The 9423-nt window shown below is 33.5% G+C and overlaps 1 pseudogene; it reads left to right on the plus strand.

The window, feature by feature from the left end:
- The first annotated feature begins 291 nt into the window (after nt 1-291).
- On the plus strand, nt 292-3269 carry LOC138122134 (zinc finger SWIM domain-containing protein 3-like; annotated as a pseudogene).
- The last annotated feature ends 6154 nt before the right edge of the window (nt 3270-9423 follow it).

A 9423-nucleotide genomic window follows, 5' to 3' on the forward strand; every position in this document is an offset into this window, starting at 1 on the left:
ATGAACCATGATTCATGAAAAACAAAAACGTATAGCTTAGCTTGTCAAATAATAATTGACTTGTCAGAAATGCCATTAATTGCACTAATAATTTTATTCGCAAAATTTTACGCTGTGGCTAGCCTCCCGGCTCCGGTATTCATGCGAATCCCGGTTTAATAAAACCGTCACGCCCGTATTGGAGGTGTTTTGGCAGAGATAACGGTAATAGCATTGTCTAAGACAATGGTATTATACTATGGTACTAGTATGTATAAATCTTGGTTCCCGGCTAACAACGTAGACGAGACGACGCCAGACAGTGCTTGTTTTTGTTTTCACATAATTGTTATTGTTTGTTTCCTGACTATTTGTCTTTTACTAGCCAGTGGCATAATGATTGTGATCAGGTTCGCAATTACTTTCATCCTTATTTCCAGCATTTTCACGAAGTGATTTAATGTCGATTTTACCTCAAATAATATATGGCAACATGGCTTTGATTTTTCTTTCTTATTTGCATGGATACAACAAAAATGAAATATTTGCAGACTATTAGGATGTTTTTAAATGTTGCTACATTAACGGCCACTTTACAGAAGCGAAATTAATTAAATCGTAATCAAATGCGAGATTAACTGAACACGTGATGCGATTGAACCAATCGAAGTTTCGGATTCATGGGTTAATCGCGCATTAAAATTTAATTCGAATTAAAGATTTAATTCTCTTTCTGGACCTTAGTGTAACAAGTAGGTCCATATCTTCTACAAAAAAGAAGGTTGATTTTTTTTACGTATTTACCTGGTATTTTGATGACTACTTAACAACGTAGGTACGGCTAAGCTGTTCCGCGAATTTTAGGGCACCCAGTATATTATGCAGAATTTAGGCCTTAAAAATAGGGTTTAATGTAAACTATAAAGTTTTAGGTTACGCTGAGCCTGATGTTCTAAGCCTGTTACACGATGTCGGACATATTCAAAGTTGGAAAAAAGTTCCATAGTTATTCGGAAGTGGAAAATTCCCTTAAGGCTTATGAGGAACAAACCTTTGCGAAATTCTGGAAACGTAATGCACGTCTTATTGCTTCTTGACGCATCCCACGGCCAATTAGAGGGGCACTAAAATATGTGGAAGTAAAATTTTGCTGTATTTATGGAGGTCAGAAATTCAGACCCTCTGGGAGTGGGCAAAAAGATATAAGAACTTTTAAGAAAGAACAATTATGTCCTGCTCATGTGGCTTTACGAGTTACGGTAGACGGAAGAGATCTGGAAGTGAGAAGTGTCTCGGAAACCCACAACCATGACAGAAGTATGTTACAGTTTCAATACCTGCCTCACCAAAGAAGATTGAGCGGTGAAGATAAAGAGAGTGTGGAAGAACTACTGGCTCTGCGAGCTAATAAGAAGTTAGTGAAACAAAAATTAGAACAGGAGGCCGGAAAAGTGTTGACATTAAAAGATCTATCTATTATTGGCCAAAAGTCGGGAAAGAAGTCAGAAAATTTAAACGAATGTGTCGATGTTTTGAGAAACCGATATAACGCTGAAGTAAATATTCTTAAAGATGGAGAAAATAATTTTAAGGGCATGTTTATTCAAACATCTAATATGAAAAACACGTTCAAAGCATACCCAGAATTTTTAGGTATTGATGGTACCTATAAATTAATAAAAATCTGCATACCTGTGTTTCTAATTGTAGCAGAAGATGGCAATTGTCAGACTGACATAATTTGTTTTTGTCTTTTGACCACTGAAGACAAAGATAGTTTTACTTGGTTTCTAGAAACATTTAGAGCAAATAATCCACAAACTGAACTCACGAAATACATCATGACCGATAAAGATTTATTGGAAAGGTCAGTCATTAAAGACACTTTTTCAGAAGCTAATGATTTATATCTTTCACTCAATGCGAACCTTCAGCCGAGAAATCACCTGTGAAAAAATGGGCATAAGCCAAGCCGATAGGAATAAGTCGCTGGAAATTTTACAGAAAATGGTTTATGCCAAAACAGAAGGAGAGTTTGAACAATTGCACAACCTTCTAAACATATCTGCCCCAAAACGGGTTATTGAATATTTTGACAAGAATTGGTACCCCATTAAGGACGAGTGGTCAATGTCTAAAAATTTCATGAAAGGTTGTTTTCAAAATACGACAAACAATCGTATAGAATCGATAAACGCGAAACTAAAGTCCGTTATTACAAAAAACAGCACATTAGTAGAGTTCGTGCATTCGTTTTTCACCATTATATCATCCCTTGAAAGTGAACGAGATTTTAAAGCCATATACCAGTTACAAAAAAGGCTCGTTACCTCATACTTACCAGGCAGCGATTAACAAAATTTTCTGGATTTTTTAACCAACGAAGCTGGTAGAATGGTAATCAAACAAATTGAGTTCAGCAAAAAAGTGAAAGTCCCTTCAAAAGAAGACAACGAGTCCTGTTTTGTTATCAACAGTACTGAAGGGCAGTTATGATGTGATCCAACTGATTGCAGCTGTAATTTTAAAGCTGGTATGTTGCTTCCTTGCAGACACATATTTGCCATTCGCACGCATTTAAAATTGCCTTTGTTTTCGGAAGAGCTTGTGAATAAGTGTTGAACTTTAGATTATTACAAAACCTGTCAAAGGTGTTTGGCACATGATTATTGTAATAATAAGGTTGAAATAGAGCCGGTGTTGGGAACGAACCTTGAAGCATCAGCAACACCTAATGTAACTGTTGTAAATAAAAAAACGGCTCAAACATATGGTCAGAAAAGAAGAAAAACATTAATTACAACCGACTCCTTAGCAAATTTAGTTGCTATGTCCAGCAATGATTCATTCGATCAGAAAATAGACAACTTGAAAACTCTAGAAATGTTGTGGAAGCAAGGTAAAAGGACAAGAATAGTAATGATCAATGAGGATGAAGCAGAGTTATCATGTGAGCTACCTAAAATAATCAGAAAATTTTCAAATCAATAAAAATGTCTTTTACAGCATCGAATGTGAACGAAAATTCTCTGGATGTTGAAAATATGCCAATTGTCCTTGCTGATACAGACACCGTACAAATAGAAATCATCACCAATGTCTCTGCAACAAATAGTGAAAATACCCTGGAGAACGCAAGTAGCACTGAAACAGCCTCCAATGAAGGCACCAACATTCAAGGTAAGACTGATTCAGAATGCTAAAACTATTTAATCAAGTACTCGTGTAAAGGTAACTAGATGAAGATCATTTTGTTCCACACTGACGATCTATAATGCATTCATTTTTGTAATGACGAACTAACCGGAACTTTTTTTTTGTTAATTTTTTTTACAAAATATATGAAAATTCGACAGTTGGCAATGATTTAAAATGTCATATTATTGTCACTGCCAAAATGAATGAATTTCCAAAACAGAGTAAAGCATCAATAAGCAAGCAGACGAAGTAGCACATTTTAAAGGCTTTCAACAAAATTAAGAAAGAAATTACTCATGGAGACAATGGAAACGTAAATACGTAAAGTACAAAATTGTAAAAGCAGTGGCGAATTAGTTTCACTATACTTTGAATTGGACCAGTTTTGACAGAACAAATGACGTGACCCATAACCTAACTTTTTAAAAGCCCAAATTCGCGGTAAAAAGATGTGTTCACAAGACAAAAGTTACCAAATTTAGTAACTCTAATTCGTCATTACAAAAGTGAATTGATTATATATATATTTTTTTTTTTGTTAATGAATTCTTTTATGTAAAAAAATTATTTTCGAATTGTTTATTCATACTGTTTTGTGCTCAGACTTTATTAAATATATTAAAGACATTATACTCCAACTATCTACAACTGTTGTTAATGTTATCACCTCTACCTTGAATATTTGAACTTCACTCGGCCGGGATTCGTAGGCGAGTATTGTCCCTATTGTCCATCACGTCTATAGTCCAATTTTTACCCTTTTGAGGTGACGTCACGATTTCCTTACTCACTTTCTATCAATTGAAACGACAGAAACAGAAACAGACAAAAAAAGCGCTACGTTTATTTATTGTTGGTTACTTTGTGATTATTTTATGCTCCTGCTAATTTGACAATTTTTAACTTCTTTCACTTATTTATTACATTGATTACAAACATAACCTTTCGAAGCAATTGTCAAGAAATTTGAAACATAATATTATATAGTTATTATTTACGATCAATTTAAGGATGAACTGGAGTAACATTGAAAAATGGCGAAAATTGCTCAAAATTGGTACAATAGTCCTTCTATCCATGCTAAAGTACTGGGCCAAATTAAAAAAAAAATTGATCGAGGAATTTTAAAGTTATTGGGCCGTATGATTTTCCATTCGTTAAGCCTTTCATTAGCTAAATAATTGATTAGACAAAGTGAGAGTACAGTGGCGGCTCGTCAGGGGTGGCAGGGTGGGCAGTGCCCACCCAAAACCAAATGACATATATTTTTTTAATTTATGAATTTTAATTTTTAAATTTACCAATTATTTAATTGATGATTTGTTATTACAAAGTAAATGTTTTTATAGGTACATCAAAACATTTCCAAGGCGAATTTTTGTCAGGGTAGACATGTCTTCCCTGAGAGGTGTTCGTTGAAATATGAAAGCTCTACGCGTATTATGGCTAACCGTGCGAAACTGCGAAAGAAAGAGACCGAAGTAGAAACGTTTGTTTAAGCTTGAGTAATTAAGGCAAGACATGTCTGCCCTGAGTGAAAAGCATTCATTTGTACATACATTTTATTTAATTTCTCCCAACCTGTTCAATTGATTTATTCCAAATTTTGTGTAATAATATTTAGGGCTAAGATACATTGAAATAACTAGTAATTGTGAGAAATTATTCACTTAATTTTAAATAAAAAAAATATTAAAATAATTTTTCTTTGACCAAGATTTAATTTTTGCAAAACGCTGCCGTTATTCCTAAAAATATAAAAAAAATTATAAAAGAAAGTTGAATATCAGAGAAAAATCTTCAAAAACCTCCGCGACAGCATATGTCTAAAATAAACCATAAAGCTATTAAAACGATAATAAATAAATTCATTCGTATAATACTCGTACTCTCGTAGCAGGCCAGACATGTCTTCCCTGTAACTTCGTCAAGAATCGGTACCTAATCGGTAACGTCCGCACAACTTAGTCGTTGGCAAGATCGTTGGTTTTCGTGTGGTAGTTCGTCAATTCGTCACGAAGAATTGGCGAGAATTAGTAAGAAATAACGGTGATTTGGTTAATTATTTAATGACAAACGCGTTTAATAAATTATCGTACGATGACAAAGTTTTCATTAAACAATTAGACAGGCGAACCCCTTCATTAAATTCATTCTAATCGTAAATTTAATTCATCGTGTCATTGGCTGACGGGTAGTGAAATCAAAAGTAATTTTTTTTGCTGGCCCTGTCTTTTGTTCAACAATTCCAAATTAAAAAGCCCATCGTGTACGATAGGAGTCGATAATTTGAAGACGGTCGAAAAACACGGGAAATTAAAGACCATACGTATGCGGCCTTAAAATTAAAATTATTTGGAAAGCAAAACATAGAAAATTCTTTGGAAAAGTAATCGGGAAATTAAGACGTCTCATCGATAGGACAATTTTTTTGGATACCCAAGAATTGAGCTTTTCGAGGTCACAATAAAAAAGAAGACTCGTCAAATCGCGGTAATTATAGGGAACTCGCGGAATTCTTGTCTTCTTATGATTCAACACAATAGATCAATTTCGACTAAATAATCTCAGTCAAATTTCGATAGAAAAAGAATTAATAAAATCATTGCGTAAAACGGATACATTTTTTGACCAGGTAATCGATTATTTCATTCGCCGATCGATTTAATTTATAAAAAAATGTAACATCATTTTTTGTTCATATTTATTTTAGTTTAGTTAATAAGAATGTTATATTTTGTTTTTTATTTTATTTAGAATTTATTTTATTTACTTTATTGAGAATTTATTTTTTGTTTTATGTTTATGGAAAATTTGTTATTTTTGTTGACCCTATATTAACACTCTCATCACTTCCATAATAACAAATAACACTTCCTATTCCTAATTCCTTTCCCGGCAAGAGATTTTCTGAACCTTCCCGTAGGTTCTTGCTGGACACTGCAATTAGCAGTGACTAACACAGAAATTCCTTTCCAGCAATTACAACAAACATAATAAAAAAATGTAATAATAACATTAAAATGTCTGCCCACCCAGCCAAAAATTTTACGAGCCGCCACTGTGAGAGTATATGCCAAGCACTATATTAGACAGAGACAAAACAATTTAACGACGTTCTTTAACTTTAATGAAAGGGAAATCATACAGCCCATTATCTTTTAAAGTTTCGGAATATTTTACATGCGTTCTTATGAGAAATCGATCAATGCCCGTATATAAATTGATAAAAAACATATTTCAAAATGGTCAATTTTTCTTAAACTTTTCACACATAAAGTATCGATATCGAAGAATTTTCTAATGAATTTACAAAAAAAGTTGGTAGAGGATTTTCCATGTAATCGCTAATTATAGGTATGTGGAAAAACACGGTTTTTGGGGTTATGTACCTGTTTTAATTTCAATAAAAAGTGAACAAAATGCATGTACCTATGTAATTGATGTCGGTATGCAATATTACACTCATATCGCACGTTTCACTACAGTTACGTTAAGAACTTTAACAGAAATGCAATGAAAATTGAATTCAGTGTGCTTCTGTTTACTTTTACGTACAGTCTTAGTCAAAAGATTGTAAAATCACATGTATTGTCGCGAGCAATAAATTTTGGTCGTCAATGTCATTTCAAAATTTGGTTAGATTGTCACAAATTTAAAATTTTTCCCTGTTTGATTATGCCCATGTCAACAAACTGTCAAAAAATGAGAAAAAATGACAATTAACGTCATACAACATGATGAAAGGTTATAATATAATATTTACGACTGTTTTACAATGGAGCATTTTCGATTGCGTCAAAGAATGACCCTGACGATCAAAATTTATTGCTCGCGACTGTAAGTAATTATCTAAATATCAAGAAAATAAACACAAAACCTACTTGCAACTGATTATAATGCGTTTCCAAAAATTAAAAACTTTTTTTCAAATATTGATTCTTCGTAATAAACGTTTCATGGCATTATAAGAATCCCGCAACTTTTTGCTGAGATTGTTACTCCAGTTCATCCTTAAATTTGTTTCTGATCCTAGCTCAAACGTCAAACATACGTGAAGTTACTGGATAATGACGTCATCGCAAATGGGTAAAAATTGAACTTTAGATGCAAATATGTATTACGTTCCCAGTCGGGATTTCAATAATCCCGGTCATCAGTGACGTCACTTGCATTATGTCAGAACAAAACCGGGATTCGTATGAATACCGGAGCCGGGAGACTAGTCACAGCTAAAATTTTATCTATGAAAATGATTTTCACTCCTGAACAAAAGATATTCATAGTTGAATGGATGGCGTTAATGGAAACGTAACGAAAAAGTACAAAACTGTAAAAGCAAATGACGTGACCCATAACATAACTTTTTAAAAGCCCAAATTCACGGTAAAAAGGTATGTTCACAAGACAAAAGTTACTAAATTTAGTACCTAACTCTAGTTCGTCATTACAAAAATGAATTTACCTACTATAGCTTAATCGGATCATGATCATACTCACCCGCACCACAGCAACCGACCAAGTTAGACAGTAAATTTCCTAGAAATATTTTTATAACTCAGGTACAGTTAGTTACAAAAAAAAAAAAACGGGAAACGAACATTTTCGTAATGTAAATTTGATTTAGTCTTGACAATACCTATCAAATAATTTAAAAAAATTTCATTGAATTTTGACGTTAATTCTAACCTACCTACCTACCATTGTAAAAATGCGTTCATTTTATTCTGACAGTTCCCGTTTTTTTTGCAACCAATTGTACATATCGTCAGTACAAATAATGTGTAAATACATTTATCCAATATTCAATAGTAATATCGTGTTTTAGTAGTTAGTTTTAATTAGGTAAACTGGGCTGTAACTAGTCGGTTGTTATAACCCACATTGCCATTAGTGTCGTGGATTATTAACATTCATAACCCATCGGGAGCAGATTTTCATTAATAATGTTTTTATCTAAAAATTTTGGAATATTGGATAAAACGTTGTATGGCATACGTGGGTTATTAAGTACCTACTACCCACTCGAGGTAACAACAATAACCTATTCGGGCAAGCCCTTGTAGGTTACAAATACCTCTCGCGGGTAATATCTTAAATTACTGAATTATACATAAATAACTATTTTGGTCACTTTGTTTTTGCCTTCGAAGTGGGTTGGTCTTTGCGTTCTTTTGTCTTGTACTGTGTGTGATGGCTATAGTTTGTCCAGCGAGAAATTGGTTGACATAAAAATCGCTAAATGCTACGCAGAGAAAGTAGTACCTATCGCGCGTAAAATTTTAAATATATCCTTCAAGCAGTAACATTTTTTGCCCTGAAAATATGCTCTAATTGATGAAGTACCTTAACGAATAAGAGATAAAATGAATGAGAATATTACAGTTGCAGTATTTTACACAAAAACGTGTACTCTTGATAACTACTTGCGTAAAGAACATTTAAAAGTAAAACCTCAGAACCAGCAGGATCGTTTATACGTTTTTCTACTCCCTTCTCTAAAGTGTCACATTTTGCACTGACCAATACTGTATAAAACGTCACTTTAAATACGATTGTTCATTAGTCATAACTTGATGTCCATGGGGGCGTTTTCGGCATATTAAACACGATCGAGGTTTCTTTAAACACGGCTTGAATTTTTTGGGCATATTTAGCCCTACATCAAGTTGGTATTTTGACGTTTATCAGTTTCGCATCCCGCGTAAAAGAAAACGTTATTGCACTGAAATAATTCGTTCTATTTTTCAAATATGGACCTGATAGAAACTGACAATGAAGAGGAAAATTTCATTGGTACCCCTCCTGAAGTAACCCAAGCGGCAGCAGAAGCCACCATCAATTTGTTGCCTGAGAAATCAGGGTATCAGTACGAGAGAGCTTATAATATTTCGATGAATTTAGTTTGTATGTTTAAATTAACGTTTAATAAAAAAGTTGCTTGTTTCATTTGTTTATTTGGTCGTAGAAAAAATATAGTATGCAACACGTTTTATAAACTTCTCTATACACTCGTTTATTAAACACTCGCTCCGCTACGCTTCGCTCGTGCCTAACATAAAACTCGTGTCTAAAGTGTCGTTTATAAAACTTGTTGCATAATAGACTATTATAATACGTCGAGAGAGGGAAAAAATGTATATCAATGCGAAATCAAACGACTTAATTTAGCTGAACTTCTTAGGGAGGTAGGAGTTGAAATAACATAATATCTTCAATTTTTTTTCCCTCCCTCTCTTTCTCTAT

This window comes from Tenebrio molitor, chromosome 1 (assembly GCF_963966145.1).
Source record: "Tenebrio molitor chromosome 1, icTenMoli1.1, whole genome shotgun sequence".
Taxonomy (NCBI): domain Eukaryota; kingdom Metazoa; phylum Arthropoda; class Insecta; order Coleoptera; family Tenebrionidae; genus Tenebrio; species Tenebrio molitor.